Here is a 16,560-nt window from a genome sequence, read left to right as displayed (position 1 = left end):
TGGACCAACAGTGGCTCTTCTGAGAACTCCAGCCAGGGCCACAAAAACAAAAGCAACAGCAGGTTCTGCACATTCATGCCCACTCACCCCAGGTCTCCCTCCAACCTCACATCCTGTAACACAGGGGAGAACCTTTCCCCATTTCCCAGCATGGAAGGCACAGCCCAGAGAGCTTCAGAGGCCATGTGACATGGGGGGCCACATGCTCTGAAAGGCAGCTGATGACACCCCTCACTAGGCCACTGTGAGTAGCAAGCAGATGCAGCTTAAAGTAGAAGTTCCCAGATGCTGTTCCCCATGGAATATTGTAGTACCCAAGCTATAGTCTCTCTAACAACAGTGACAGTCCCAGCCACTTCACACAGTCAGAATATAGCAGGGAGGAGAATCCCTGGCAGTATCCAGCCACTTTACTGAACTATACTTTCCTTTGTTGCTGGGAGCAAGGCAAAGAGTGTTAAATGTCTTTGTCCAGAGTGATGGAGATTTCTGTCTCAGCTTGCCTCTCCCTGAGACTCCCAGTGTCACCCTCACAGAACAATTCAGCCAGCAGGCACCTTGAATGTGTGTCCAGAAAAGCTGGGATAAGCACATACTCAAAGGTATACATGCAAAAATGTGCACACACATGCACACAGGCCTCCATATGGCTGGTACATGCGTGCTTTTTTTTTTGTTTAAACAACTTGTAGTGGAAGGCATGAGGGTCAGATTCAGAAATTCCATACAGAGTATCTTGTTTCGGTTTCCTATTTGACCAAAAATGTTTCCTTTGGTCCAGTTCATGAGGGCACTTAGGCTAGAGGTGAGAAGTGTCCCACTTCTTGAATGAAGCACACAGGCTTTGTGTGAAGAGAAGAGATGAGGACCTGAAGGTTATTTTCCTGGGACCCCCGACAGGCCCCAGATGTTTGTGTGGGAGTTTGTTTGCACTAACTGTTGGCATCATGTCCCTGGTGAGTTGAAAAGGCATTGGCCACTTATCTGCACATTGAGGCATCTGTAGGAAATCACAGGTTTACTTAGGAAAACTGCATCCTGGATGTTAATTTCCTTTTCCTTTGCAAAGTGGAAGACGAATTAGAGGCAGATAGTGATTCTGCCAGGGATACCCCCAGCCCTTGTCCTCCCCCACCCAGGCACCATCTTGCTGGGCCAGAGATGGGATTTGCTTCATCAAAAATGTGCTGTGAAGTCCCCCTCGTATCATCGATCGGCTCTACGAGGCCATCCTCGACTACATCCACAGATGCTGTGCGCATCTAGCAGAGACATACGGAGTCCAGTGCCAAATAGGAAGGGAAGGAAATTAACGGATGCTTCAAAACCTGGCAGGAAATTTAAATGCCAGTGCTTTTCTGGGGCAGGCCCCATTGGAGCCTCTTTGCTCCAGCTGGACTGTCCTCCTGCCCAGTTCCAGCTTGGCCTTGTCTCTCCGATACATGTATCCAGCATCGACTCTTGTGTCCTGGGCCTGAGCAATGAGGCACTGGGGCAAGGAGTCTTCTCTATCAAGGCACTTCCTTCTAATCCCTCCCCCAGTGGCAAAGAGGATCTCTTCTCTCCTGGGAAATAGACTGTCGAGCAAACTCCTGGGCCCACAGACTGGCAGGGCCCCCGACAAACAGAGTGGTAATGTACCCAGCCCACACAGATACAGGAACTTCCTAGTGCTGCTGTGCACACCACCCTTTGCCACTTTAACCATGGGTCTAGGCCTCTGAGGAACAGACGGTATCATTGGCATCTGAGCCACGAGAAACACCAAGCATTTGCTCTGCTGGTGAGGTCCCAGAACCTCCCCTCACTTTCTTTTAGCCAATAGCTTTGTGAGCACAGCTTTTCTGCCACTTAACACATGAGAGTGTTGTTCTTTTGGGGAGGGGGGAGAATTCTCCATTCTCTAAATTAAAAATAAAATAAAAAAATCTACCAAATTGCTGAGCCACAAGGAAAATCTAGGCTGGTCATCTTGTTCCCAGGTTTCCATCCCTTATCCAATTATACTGTAGATCCTGGCAGACAGACAGACACAGACATGTGAGTCATCTCCCAACCTTTATGAAGACTAAACTCTTCTACTGATAAATTAACAAGGCAAATGTCTACCCTGGGTCTAGGTCAAGGGACCAAACCCAGAAAGTAGAAAGCAGGTATTGATGAGCAGGTGATTGACCCACCGAACTGTTGATGAGGACCATGGTTGGGGTGGGGAGGAGTGTTTGTAAACGCATGGAAAGGGTCATCCCTCCATGAGGGCCCCCTGCACAGCTGGAGGAGGGGACTTAGGGAGTTTGCTTTCAGAGGGCCTGGTCCCAAACACAGCTAAGATTCCCCACTGTGCTGGAAAAAAGCTGGGATTATTTTAAGGGCCGTACAGAGAGGCAGAATGTGATGAGACTGGCTTGTCACATCAGTTAAGAAAGCTTGAGTCAACACAGGTTTATTTCACTCAGAGGACTGGAAAGATGTGTGGTCATTCCTCTCCTCCCTATGTCCAGAGGGAAGACTCGTAATCCAAGCTTGATTGGGTATTCTGTTACACATGGCCATTGTGAAAACCTCTGGGCACGTGGACAAGACTAAATCCACAGCATTTACTAGAATCAAAGCCAAAGTCAAATTACCTCTGCTGATGCTCTGAGCTACATTGTACCCAGGACCCACCCCAATCAACATGGAAAAAATGCCCTTGCTCTTCCTGTGTATGCTCAAGTGTTTGAGGTGAACTGATATGATGCTTCAGAAAGCACACACAGAGCCGTGAAACCGAATGTCGGGGGTAGAGGGTGGGCCATATTCTTCATTCTGTCTTTTAAAGTCTCCTGTGGGTTTGAGATTCCTCACAGTAATAAGATGGGGAAAGCTACATAACCCAGAATTCAGGGACTAGTGAAGAATGACCAGTTGGTTCAAGGTGAAGGCTGGATCATGTGGTCTTTCAAAAATCAAGGTTCTGAGATGTCTATTTGTTCAGCACTGCCTGCCCGGCCTGGCTTCAGAACAGGTGCTCTGGCAGCCTGTGAAACTCATCAGAAAGCTGCTATGATACCTCATGCAAAGTGGCCTGAAGCAAATGGAACCCCAGATTCCTGAGCAAGGCTATTGACGTCACAAGCAAAGATGGGGCTCCACCTCCAGCCAAGCCAGTTCTAAAGTTGAACTCTAGATTTTAGGGGCTCTAACCTCCTGTGGTTTCTCAGGAGTCATCTTTTCACTACATAAAGGTTCATCAAACATTGTGCCATATGCAATAAATATAGATAATAAGAATAAAAATATGACTGGGGATATAACTCAGGGGAAGAGCATTTGCCTGGCGTGCACAGCACCCTGGAGTTCTGTCTTCAGCATTGGAGAAAGAAACAGGGTGGAGATAGAATGATGGTCATGATTACAAAGTGTGATCAAGCTTCTCAAGGAAACAGAGCAAATGACAAATAGATCCATCTGCCCCCAGGAGGTGAAAATGTATAGAGGAAATGATCTGAGGATCAGTCCACCTATTTCTTTAAGGGAATTTGGTAATAAGAAAGAGAGTGACTTTATGAAATTCACCTAGATGCCTGGCCATCAACTCTCCACAGCCTAGCCTAGAAAGAAGCCTAGAGGCTAGGGAGATAGCTCAGTCAGTAAAGTAGTAAAATGCTCGTGTTGCGAGCCAAGGACTTGAGTTCAGTCCCCAAAACCATGTCTGATGATTGGTGTTAACTGCCAATTTGCCAGGATCTGGAGTTTTCTGTGAAGTGGACCCCTAACACATCTGTGGGGGATTGTCTAAGTTAGACTGATCTCTGGGCAGGTCCACATGGGATGATCTTGATTGTACTGATGTAGGAAGTCCCCTCTTAATGGCGAAGAACTATTCTCTGGACCAGTAAAGGAAGTGAGCCGAGCACTAGCAGGCATTCATCACTCTCCACTTCCTGAGTGCAGATGCCATATCATCAACCAGGCTCCTGTTCCTCCATATACCTCTGCCATGTCTTCCCTACCATGACGGACTATACATCACAGAGCTATGAGCCAAAATAAATGCTTTCTCCCTTCAATTGACTTTTCAGAGTTTTTAACGCAGCCAAAGAAAGGTAACTAAGACAAGTTACAAAAAAAAAAAAATAGACAATAAGTGCAGCTAGGTTTTTGCCGCGTGCTTTGTAATCCCAGTACTGAAATGGTAAAGACAGGGACAGGTGGGTCCCTGAGGTTCCCTGGTCAGCCAGCCTTGGCTCTTGGTGAGATACAGGCCAATGAGAGCTGTATCCAAAAACTAGGGAGACAGTACCTAAGGAAAAAACACCGAAGGTGGTCTCCTGGCCTCCACTGGTACATACACACCTGTGCACTCATGTGTACCTGCCCACATGTGAATGTGCATGAACACATACCTAAAAGAAAATCTATAGTATCTTTTATATGTGCCATCTCTGGAGAAAAGAAGCCAACTTGACAGAAAGTAAGAAAGTAGTCACAGCCGGGCGGTGGTGGCGCACGTCTTTAATCCCAGCACTCGGGAGGCAGAGCCAGACGGATCTTTGTGAGTTTGAGGCCAGCCTGGTCTACAGAGTGAGATCCAGGACAGGAACCAAAACTACACAGAGAACCCTGTCTCAAAAACAAAAACAAAAGAAAAAAAGGAAGTGGTCACAGATGGAGAAAATAGAGAGATGTTGGTGAAAGGTTTAAACATTTAGTTAGAAGCTGAGTATGTGCTCAGGGGACTGAAGAGGGTTTTTCTCTAACACAGTAAAAAGGTAACAAGTGATGAATGCTAATTAATTGATGCGGTATTCATCCTACAGGGTGTACTTATGTAAGTCATCCCAGCACATACTAGAAATAGATACAATTCCATCTATCCATTATATTTCAATGATACTGGAAAAAATCAACACACACACACACACAAACACACAAAGTAAAATAAAATGTCTTTCTCATATGTCCAGTCTGGGGCTAAAAAAAAAAATAAAATCCAATAAGCTGGTAAGCATGCGGAATAGACAAACAAGCCAAACACCAAGATAGTCTGCTCTGATCTTAGAGAAACACTTGAGTAGAAACGAACGGGATGCTTTGAGCATCCTGTGACTGTCCAAAGCCTAAAAAACAGAAAACTCCCATCAATAGTGTGTGGAAAGCAGCCACCAAGTGCCAGGATGGTCAGGGAGAGCAACAGGTTCCTGAGCAGGGACAAGCAGGTGCATGGACCCACTTCAGGGAAATCTCTATAATGTCCAGTGATCTAACCTGGATCAACAAATGTGGATGATGCCTAGCCTTCAGCATGTATTTCTCCACTGTGCTTAGATTGAAGGCAGATGGGCTGGCATTGAAGCTGGAAGGTCTCATGGGTTTTCCCACCCTGTGTCCCTACTCAGAAGGAAAATGACTCTTCTCTTCTTCAAGTTCCCAGCACAGGGAGAATATGGGTGCACAGTGCATGGCATTAGAGAATGCATCAGAAAAGGCTTTCCTGTTAAAGAAGCCACACTAAATCTGTTCTGGGAACTTCTGTTAGATCATCTGAATATTCAAATTCACTTTTCTTAAATTCTGGATTTGGGCTGGCATGACTGTACTCTTTGATTTTCTACAGCCCAATCCCCAATGATTTTATCTCACAATTTTTCATGTGCTTCTGTCCCAGGTTGGCCTGGGGTTATGTATGGAGTGGCTAAAGGTAGACATCGCTATTACATTCCCTTGGCTTTTTTGAAGGTTTAAAAAAGGAAGAAACTTTTGCCTTCTCTAAATGCAAATCTTCCCGGGAACACTGTGCCTAATCTCCTACAACTAATTAATCTGCTGGAGCTGATGAAATGTTACCTCTGCATTTTTTTTTTGTTCCTTGTATACAATTATTGTAACAGTGGTGAATTAATCAATATTCCCAATCCAACTGTAAAAACAATCAAGAAAAGCAGTGCTTCTCAGGGAAAAAAACCCACCAAATAATATTTATTAACTCCGTCTCAACCCACAGCAGAAGCAAATACCGTTCAGGCATTTTCTGCAAGTGTAATAAGCAAACTCAGATACATGATGGAGGTGGCATGTGCCAATAATTTCGCCATTTTACACTGCAGAGTAATTGAAGGATTTAATGAGAAACAAACCAATAAAAATAAATAGACCATGCTAGAGGAGGAGAAACTGATCTGAAATGGAAGTTGCTCCATTGTGAGTTGAGATCTTTTTTTTTTTTTTTTTTGCTTGGTTTGACCATGTTGAAAAGGGGGGTGGAGGTGGGGGAGCAGGGGCACACAGTATCAAGACAAGTAGCTCTTACCCACATTTTCAGAGAAAAGAGCAGAGTGTTTTGTTCCTGCAGATAGACACCCTGGCTAGAGTCAACGTGACTTGTTGACAGGGATGTGGTCCTCCTACCTCTTGCAGCCTTGTGCATCCCTCCTGAGATGTCCTACAAGGTCAAGGACACTATGCTGGTGGCCAGGAAGCAATGCCTCTTTCTAGTGGTTTCCAGACTGAGGTGAGCTTGACCCAGAGTGGTGGCCCGTGGGAAGCACCACCCTGTGGACATCTCCAGCTCGCTCTTGACTGCATTTCATTTTGAGAGCCTCCTTTCCCCCAAACCACCAGATACAGCAAAGAGCCTGGGACTCAGGAAGAAGATCATGGGAAGGTGAGCTAAGGCCAGGACAGGGAAGGGCCAAGCTAGTACCTCAACAGAAGAAGAAACCAGGGAAGGTGAAGTCAGGTTGTGTACACGGGTGAAGTATGGTAGAGCCCTGGCCATAGATCTGGGGGCTTTCTGTTTTGTGCACTGTGACAGGGGTCCCCAGTCTACTCCCAAGCCAGAGCTTCTGCTCAGCTACTTCTCAGTGGGCAGCTGGGCTGGGACACATGTCATCTTTCCAGAGACATGCCTTATTGTCCACTATACCGTTACATTAGAAAAGGACCGTTTTTCTAATGCTTTTATTCTTTCTTTGGATCAGGAGAATCCAGCATCTTTAAGGGATGCTATTTTGAGCTTCGTTTTTCTTAGAACTTATCATCCCACCCCATGGAAAACTGAGAACACTTGATTGCTCTCTAGGGCAGGAGAGCAAGGGTGATAGAAGAAGAGCACAGACAGCTGAGGGGTCCTTGCCAGCTCCCAGGCATGTGGGGCCAAGCAGTCGTCAGGCCTCTGCTTCCTGACTCATCTGCGGAGGTCACTTGACAAGCACTGATGGAACAAAAGCATTTCAGTTGCAGACAAGCTCAAGTGAGCTCCTGCCAACACCTACCACACAGGGGACAGGGACACTGCTATTCACACTCTTGGTGAGCTTGGGGGCAAGAGCACCCCTACCCAAGAACAGTTTAAGCTTGCCTAAGAGCTGACAGCTAGAAGACATCCTCTGCCATCTATTGCTCTATGTATCCACTGCCCTAATATGAGTGTGAAAAGTGGGGTGGGGGGTGGGGTGGTCTGTTTGTGTTGAATCTACTGAACTCACAAAGACTGTTCAGAAGTACTGGCTCTTTTCGCTACTTCTATAATATTGAGAGTTTGTTTTTTCTGCTTCAGCAGTTCAACTGAGTAAAATGAAGGCATGGGGAGAGAAAAGCAGAAAGGGAGGAAGTCAGACAGGAAGGATGCAGGGAGGGAGGAATAAAATGTGTGAGGATGAAAGAGAGTAACTCAATTCAGACTGCAGAACCCTCTAGAATGAGTTCTTGTGGAGCCATAAGCACTGGCCAGGCCTTAGACATATTCTATTCTGTTATGTGACCCCTGAGCTGTGGAGAGTAACTTTAATCTCCAAGAAATGGGAATGACCCTTAATGGGCCCCAAATTCAGTCCAGAGAAGCCCAGGTCTCAGGATTTAGGGGTAAATACCCACACCGTCACAAACCCAGGATAAAGACAGAATGGCCTACAGTGATAGATGCAGTGTTCCTTTAGTCTGAGAGCAGCAGGCACTTTAAGTGACAGTGCTAGGGTTTTCCCTTAGCAGCACAGGACAGAAAGTACTTCTGAAACCCCAGCCCAGGGGGCTGATTTCTTTGAGACACACAGTTCATCAATAATAGCCCATATCTACCTATAGCCACCTGTTCCATTTTCCACACCCTCCCTGAATGACATGAGAAGAGTGAGTGTCTCCCTTCACAGGCATATCTTCCAGGATATATTTCCAGGTTGCACACCAGTGCCTGAGGACCAAAGTACTAGTTTTATCTCTCATAACTCCCCATTGTGGACCTCAGTTTCCCCATTTGTAAAGTGTCAGGTTAGTGAGGACAGAGACATGATAGCTAAAAGTTTGGTGGATGTTTGGTGCCTCACGAATGAGAGTGATCCTGAGGTCAACACCTGCCATCTCCAGCTCCTTCCTGCAGAGGAAGAAGGAAGATGGACTTTAGCTCAGTGTTTCAAAGCCTTCTGTTCACATTCCTTGACTCTGTTAATTCTGGGCCCACATTGAGGAGAACAGCATGGGATTGAGTGGCAGATGTTGCTCACATCCCAATGAAAAGGACAAAATACAGCCCTCAAGGATATATCCCCAGGGGTGCACATCCTCCAGCTACACTCCACCTCTCATGTCTTCAAAACCTCCTAAAATAGAGCCAAAAGCTTGGAACTTAGCCTTCAACACATGGACCTTCTGAAGGGGACTTTCCATATTCAAACTATAATTTCAAGGAAAACTGAGTCATTCTAGGGTGTGGAGGAAAGCAAGGAGCTTTCTGAGAGAGGTGCCCAACAAACACACATCCACAGGTTTTCCCCAGGAACAGAAAAGACAGAAACCATAGACCACAGATCAAATAGGTCCCTTCAGCCATGCTCAGCTCGTGGGACAGTTCCTGGGTAAGTCTGGCCATCTGATTTGGGTCTCAGTAGCACACTTAGGCTGCTCAGGGACTTCAGCTCCAATTGTGAGTGACAGAAATGCCACCAGGGAGCAGCCTTTGGGGATCAAACCAGCAAAGATGGGAATGGGTTTGGAGTATGATAGTAGACCCAGAGCTCCCATGGGGCTACTACTCACTGGTCTGGAGCCTGCAAAACCCCATGGCTGCTTTGAATACAGAGCCTCTGTCCCAGAAATTGGGCCTGGGCTACAAGGCATCCCTCTTTGAAGAACACGAATTGGTCAAACTCTGAGCCAGTTGCTTTGAGAAGTCTAAACCAGTGGACTGCTACTGTGTTTCCCTGCCCAGTGAAGAGCTGTTGCCAGCAGAGCAGCTTGGAGACACCCTGAAGACACCACGAGTCACCAGTGCACTGGCGGCAGAACCTCTGTGGTGATGACTGGTTGGTCACGCCAGGCTTCCGCCCCAGCTGTCCTCAGCACCCACAGGCCGGTGTCTTCCTCATTGCTCCTGGTCTGCAGTGCCAGACAGCATCAGTGGATGCCAGTGTTGAAAACATAACAAGGAAGCAAAGCTGACTTCTCCAAGCTCGTTAGTGTAGAAGTCCCGACTGAGCAGGGCTGACCCCACAAGTTAGCACCCGGCACCGACCTCTGTCCTCATGTGCTGCCAAATGAGCCCATTGAGATGAGAGCATTAACAAACTGGACCAGACACGTGTCAAAATCCCTGTGGAAAATTCAAGCAAAAAAATACTAACAAGTCATCACCACACACTAGTGTGGACTTTCAAAACTATTGGCATTGTGATATAAGTTCCAGCAGGGGTGAGTTTTATGAGAAGGAACATTTTTATTATTGTACTTTAAGAATTCTGCCATTCTCTATTGGCCAGAATTGAAATTTCCATTTAGTGATGTGTTTACCATTCTTTTTAGCATCCTCAGACCAACCCAGAGCTCAGTACACTTGCCGGACAGGCACACAGAAGGAGTCCGCCTGTCCCATGTCCAGCGTGATTGTCATTTAATGAAATGGGCTGTAGTTCTCACACATGCCTGGCCTCAATAACAGAACCTAAGCGAAAGTAATTACCAAGCACGATCATAGTTTACATGTTAGTTATTGTAGAACACAAAAAACCGAGGGGCCACACTGGGTTAAATGCAATTAACACTGAGGGCCTGGTGTGTGCCTCCTGGGAGGGGACCAGTCAGACCGTTACTGCTTGGCTCTTGATGGAAGGAAGAGACAGTGTGCCACTGCTTCTACTGCAGGAGCTGAAGCATTCTGAGGATTTGAGCAGCACCAGGCCTCTGGACAGGGTAACACATGATGAGTCCTTGTTTTCCAAACGCTCCCCAGGAGCATAGTTTCAGGCACTGAACATCGCATGTTAAGAGGCAAGTATGTTGGCACCAGATTTGTTGGCACACGTCTATAATATTAACAGCTCAGGATATGAAGTTTAACACTTGCCCGGATTAAACAGTGAGTTCAAGGCCAACCTCGGCAACTTGCTGGGATACCATCTCAAAATATTAAAAGAATAAAAAGGGAGGCGTAGTTAGAGTTTTCCTGCCTGGCCCACAGTCAGGACAAATCTCTCTCACCTGCCAGTCCCACAGCCACTCAGACCCAGACAAGTAAACACAGAGACTTATATAGCTTACAAACTATATGGTCGTGGCAGGCTTCTTGCTAACTGTTCTTATATCTTAAATTAATCCATTTCTATAAATCTGTACCTTGCCACGTGGCTGGTGGCTTACCGGAATCTTCACATGCTGCTTGTCATGGCAATGTCTGGCAGTGTCTCCCTCCTCCGCCTTCCACTTCCCAGACTTCTCCTCTCTCCTTGTCCCGCCTATACTTCCTGCCTGGCCACTGGCCAATCAGTGTTTTATTTATGCAGAAGGATATCCACAGCAGGGAGGGTGAGGAATAGCTCAGTTCTAGTGTTTGTCTAGCATGTGTAAGGTTCTGGATTAAATCACTAGCAATGTGCAGGCACCCCTTCACATACACACACACACACACACACACACACACACACACACACATACAGTAAGCATATTTGGACCAATGTAGTACCCAAGTAAGTCTGCCTGGGTGTGGGAACCATGGATAAGTAGGAGTTGGAGGAAAGAAGGCTAGGGGCCAGAAAGGAAAGATAATGCTCCTTAAAGATGGAGAGTCAGAGCTTATCATGAAAGGGGAGCCATGCCAGAGGCAGCAACACTGGCAAGCATAATTTCACATATTTTCCCTCCCCCTCCCACTTGTGCTCATCTGTGGGCTGGCCCTTGACATTTTATTTAAGGGACGATGGTGGCTGGGCGGGAGTAAGAACCCCATTGCTATAGTCAGGGCAGAGAAAGAAAGATGAGAACCAGAAGAGCAGAGGTAACTGGAAAAGGAAAGTCATAGTAGTCATTGGAGAAGATGGGTTATTTGGAAGTGGGAGAGACTTCAGGACAGTCCTCTGTCAGAAGGCAAGATGCATGAAGGCTTTGGGCCACTTTTGAACCACATGATTCTGTAACCCTGAGCCTTGCATTGATAGGAAGGGATTGCTCAGGGCCAAGAGACCATTTAAGAGGCTTAGCAGAACCCAAGGGATGGTGTAGTATCAAGACCACACAAACAGGTAATGATGGTGGCCAGGAGTATGGGCCTCTGATAGAGGAGATTGAGGTGGTCACCTGGATCACAGAGGAAGTTGAAAGGGAGGTAATAAGTTGGGGATCAGCTTGAACAGGGAAAAAGGCACAGATGGTCAAAGCGGCCATCTTGTCCAAAGTACCCTTACTTCACAAGTAAGAAACTGCACATCTGTAATCCCAGCAGTGAGAAGGCTGAGGCAGGAAGATCACAAGTTGACAGCTAGCCTGGTCAACATAGCAAAACCTTGTGTGAAAAGTCAAACCAAAGGCTTGGAAGTGGCTCGGTGCCAGAACAATTGCTTGTTGTGATGGAGGCTTTGGGTTCCGTTTCAAGGTGAAGAAGGAAGTGGGGAGAGCAACAACAGTTACACACATAGTAAACTTACGTGAGTTTGTAGAGTAGAAAACAGGTAACCGGACACACAACCAAATACTTTCACATATTTGAAAAATCTTAGCACGCCCTCACTGTCAACACATCCCCCTTCTTTGAATTGTCAGGTTGTCTTGACCGTGTGGGGACAGATGCTCATTGCTGCAAAAGGGGACCTAAGGGCTCATTTCCCCAGTATGAAAAGGTTGAGGCTGAGCCTAGAGGGCTGAGTCAGCCTCTCCTGTGCTGGGGGCCCTCACCATGCCCCCAGAAGCTCCTTTCTCTGTGTACCTGCTTCCTCTTTCTGACTGGTTTAGGTAAAGGGGTGAGACCGTTGGGAATCCTGAGCTATTTCACTTTGCGACAATGAGGAAGAAAGACCTTGTACGCAAAGACTATCAGACGACCCTCGGGACTTTCTCAGTCCAGGCTGCATGTCCATTCATGCAATCAATAAGTCAAGTCAGTCAGTCATTGAAGCCAATATTGATTGAAGATCTTCAACATGCCAGATAGAGTCCAGGCATTGAGGACATGGGAGTGAACACGACAGAATGACTCTGAAGAAGTTTAAAGAATAATGGGAAAAGACCCACAAGTGAAAACCAAGCAAACAGAAACTAACCAACAAGCCAAGCCTGACGTCCAATGATCCACTAAAGTCATCCCGAGGGCCGCAGAAGGAGACGAAATTTCCATTTTCAAAGCAGCAGACTAACACATGTGAGCAGGACCAGGGGTGAAGGGAATAAAATGGGGGAGCTTTTCCCATATGAACTGGATTTAACATTATAACTGGGTAGACAAAATGAAAATGCAGAATTGTGCGAAGTTCTGACTTGATAGTTTCCCAATACCAAATTGGGATCCTTCAAGAGCCATGGAACCAAGAAGCCTCATTCTAGTGTGTTTCTGTCCCATGCATTCTTCTATCTCAAAGATGCCCTAAGGAATCAAAAGGAGCTTTCTTTTTCTTTTTTCTTTTTTTTTTTGTTTTTTTGTTTTTGTTTTTGTTTTATGAGACAGGGTTTCTCTGTGTAGCTTTGTGCCTTTCCTGGATCTCGCTCTGTTGACCAGGCTGGCCTCGAACTCACAGAGATCCGCTTGCCTCTGCCTCTCGATTGCTGGGATTAAAGGTGTGCACCACCGCCAACCCAAAAGGAGCTTTCTAACAGGAGAGTGGTCTACAGTGCTGCTTGTATCCAGCCTCCTGGTCACTCACGTGGATTTTTGGAGCAAAATCAGAGGCCGGGGGCTTGCTTCTACTCTCTTAGGCACCCTAGAGCTTGACTCAGGGCTTGGTACGCTGAGTGCAATCCGTGTATGTTCACTCAAGTGGTGATTCTAATTCACTGGAACTTCTAGAAACAGCTGTATCCAACCATAAAGAATTAAGGTCCAATATTAAAAGATCTTAACTGTGGTCTGTAGGCATCTGTTCCTCGAATGATCTTTCTTTTTAGCATAGGCAGTAAGATTGTACCAGAGGCATTCCTAACACTTGATGTGTTTCAAGGGTCATCATGTTGACCTTCAGTGGCCTTTAGCAGCCACAAACCGGCTTAGTCATTCTGATAATGTTTCCAGTCTCCAATGCCTCCTATGCCCTTTCTAGAAAAGGCTTCCTGGCTTTGGTCCTGCTCTTCCCCACGCAGGGCCATCTCATCTCAAACCTACACATTATGTGGTAATCTTTTAAAGTCAACACTGTCCCCTATCTCAACTGCAATCAGCCCAGAATGTTCAGAACTAACAAGAGCAGTGACTCTATGGTCCTGTTCACTGCCCCAGGTTTTAGAACCAGGGAACTGGAGCGGGATCACCCATGTAGAGTGGCATCACCCATGTAGAGTGGCATCACCCATGTAGAGTGACATCACTCATGTAAGGTTTTATGTGTGAGCTCCCTAGAGTCTACTCCTTTAAACCTACCTTGCAGCCTCTTAGACATCCCCAGAGGGCTCCTCTCCTTCTATTCCATTCCAAGTCATAGACACTGGCCAGTTTTGAATCAGAGTGACAAGGAGCAAATGCAGCAAGGGAACAAGGCAGGGTCCCTATGAGCAAAGATGCTAGTAATATAATGGACCTCAACCAGCAGATGCCATATAGACATCAGCTGAGCAACTTCAGGTGTCACAGTGGTGAATCCAGCTCCCTGATGGTGGGTATGGTAGGCAGCTATAACAGATATATGGACAATCTATTTATAGGTCAACAAGATTAATTCAGGGAAGATACATGCAGGGCATTTCATGGGAGTTTGGTCATGGTTCAAGCCATGCTCACTTACTAACAGTCACCTCATTTTTTTTTCTTCTTGAAAGGAAATCCTCCTAAAAGTAGTGACAGACGTGTTGCCATTGAAGGTCTAATAGCCAGTAGTAACTTTGTCTGGGGAGGCTCTCCTCTTTCCTCAGTCAGCTTCTCATATTCTAGCCCACCCTATGGAAGTAAAGGTGACAAAGGAGGTAAGTGGTAATGTGGTGGTATTTTACTTGTACTGAAATGTGATTTTAATTGTATGTTAATAAATAAAGTTGCCTGGGGGTCAGAGTTATAGAGCCATAGCAAGTGAGTGGCGGTGGTGGCGCACGCCTTTGAGGACCTGGAGGGCGGTACATACAGGCAATGACAAGGCAGTCACGTGTTTAGTTTACAACCAATGAGAAGGCAGAACATCTAGAGTATTTAAAGACATACACACAGGAAGTAGGCCTCTTTTTCGGAGAGCTCTCTTGGCTGAAGCAGGATAGCTGAAGCAGGAAGGGTAAGGCTCTTAGTTCTGACCTCTTGGCTTTCTTCTCTGAATCGGCTCTGTGTTTCTTATTTAATAAGACGGTTGGTTACATCTACATTTGGCGCCCAACGTGGGGCTCGAACCCACGACCCTGAGATTAAGAGTCTCATGCTCTACCGACTGAGCTATCCGGGCTCTGATGTGCTATGGAACAGCAGCTGAAACAGTTATTCTTGAAGAGTAACTAAGCTCACGCCTCTCAATAGTAGACTGGCATTTGATAGAGAGATGTGGAGAAGAACGGGATGCTGAGATGAAGCCATATGTACACAGCCAAGAAGAATGGAGAGCTGAACTAAAAAAACCATCAACATTTTCCAGAATTTAAAATCCTGAATCATGACATGACATTAGTGGAATTCAGGTGTTTCTGGTGCATGGACTGCTCTCACCCAATGTGAGGTTGAACTGTTGACCTTGTATACATCCTACTTCACAAATGAGTCTGTCAGATATGCTAAGCCTATATAGGCTGAAGATGATGCCCCAGCATTGCGGAGAAACCTCAGGTGACTGTCCAGGCAGTTGGCTGTTTCTGTCAACTCACAAATTTTTTGGAAGTTGCTTGCATGCACTTTCTGTTTTTATTTTTGTTAGTTAATATTATTTCCTTCTTGGGTCTCTGAGGGAGTTGAAGATTAGTTAGTTATAGTTGAAGGTTAGTTAGTTGAAGATTAATTAGGATAGAAAGTGAATTAGATACATTTTGGACTTAACAAAATAGGATAATGAAATTATCATCTCTGAATTTGTCAAATACAAATGAACTAGACATTGTTTAGACATTTATTATTTGTATATATTGTATATAGTTATTGTACTTTTGTATATAGTTTTTCTTTTGTTAGTTATAACCTTTTTCTTTTTTTTCTTTTTATTAAAATAGAAAAGGGGAAATGTGGTGGTATTTTACTTGTACTGAAATGTGATTTTAATTGTATGTTAATAAATAAAGTTGCCTGGGGGTCAGAGTTATAGAGCCATAGCAAGTGCGTGGCGGTGGTGGCGCACGCCTTTAAGGACCTGGAGGGCGGTACATACAGGCAATGACAAGGCAGTCACGTGTTTAGTTTACAACCAATGAGAAGGCAGAACATCTAGAGTATTTAAAGACATACACACAGGAAGTAGGCCTCTTTTTCGGAGAGCTCTCTTGGCTGAAGCAGGATAGCTGAAGCAGGAAGGGTAAGGCTCTTAGTTCTGACCTCTTGGCTTTCTTCTCTGAATCGGCTCTGTGTTTCTTATTTAATAAGACGGTTGGTTACATCTACATGGTCTACTTGATCAAGGATATTTTTCTTGTGACTGAACAGGAAGATTCGGATTCATCACTCACGATACCACTTTAGTGTCCACATCATCCTCATTGTCATCATCACTCGTGATGCCCACCTCACTGTCCTCATCACCCATGAAGTCACCACAGTACTCTCATCACTCACAAAGTGACCACAGTAGCCACATCACCCATGACATTATGACCTGTGGCTCATGTTTGTGCATAGCTCACAGCTCTACATGGCTGACTTGGTTGATAGCTGTATGATTCACCCAGGAAAGAAAGGATCCAAGGGCAAACCCCATGCAGGAGGCTTCTAGCAAACACCTCAATAGAAGCACAGGAGGTAAAAGTGAGATCCCTCCTCTGAGCTGGAGGAGGCTACTCAGAGTTGGAGAAGGCCACTTGTAGACGGATAAATCTTTCCCACCCACCAGTACCCCAGTCAGAGGCTTAATATTATTGACAAACTGTTTGGTCTATGGCTCAGGCTTCTTGTTAGCTAGCTCTTTCACCTTAAATGAACCCATTTCTATTAATCTATGTTTCGCCATGTAGCTGTGGCGTTACTGGTCTGCTAGCATGTTGCTCCTTGGGTGGCAGGTT

At 45.8% G+C, this 16,560-nt stretch overlaps 1 non-coding gene across 1 annotated transcript; it reads right to left on the bottom strand.

Annotated features, from left to right (window-relative positions):
- Nucleotides 1-14,737: 14,737 nt before the first annotated feature.
- Trnak-cuu (transfer RNA lysine (anticodon CUU)) lies at nucleotides 14,738-14,810 on the bottom strand. Its single transcript has one exon. It is a non-coding gene; the product is annotated as a tRNA-Lys (tRNA).
- Nucleotides 14,811-16,560: the final 1,750 nt, after the last annotated feature.

This window comes from Peromyscus eremicus, chromosome 1 (assembly GCF_949786415.1).
Source record: "Peromyscus eremicus chromosome 1, PerEre_H2_v1, whole genome shotgun sequence".
Lineage (NCBI taxonomy): Eukaryota > Metazoa > Chordata > Mammalia > Rodentia > Cricetidae > Peromyscus > Peromyscus eremicus.
Note: the sequence above shows the minus strand (reverse complement) of the source record. Positions and strands in the feature narration are given on the sequence as shown.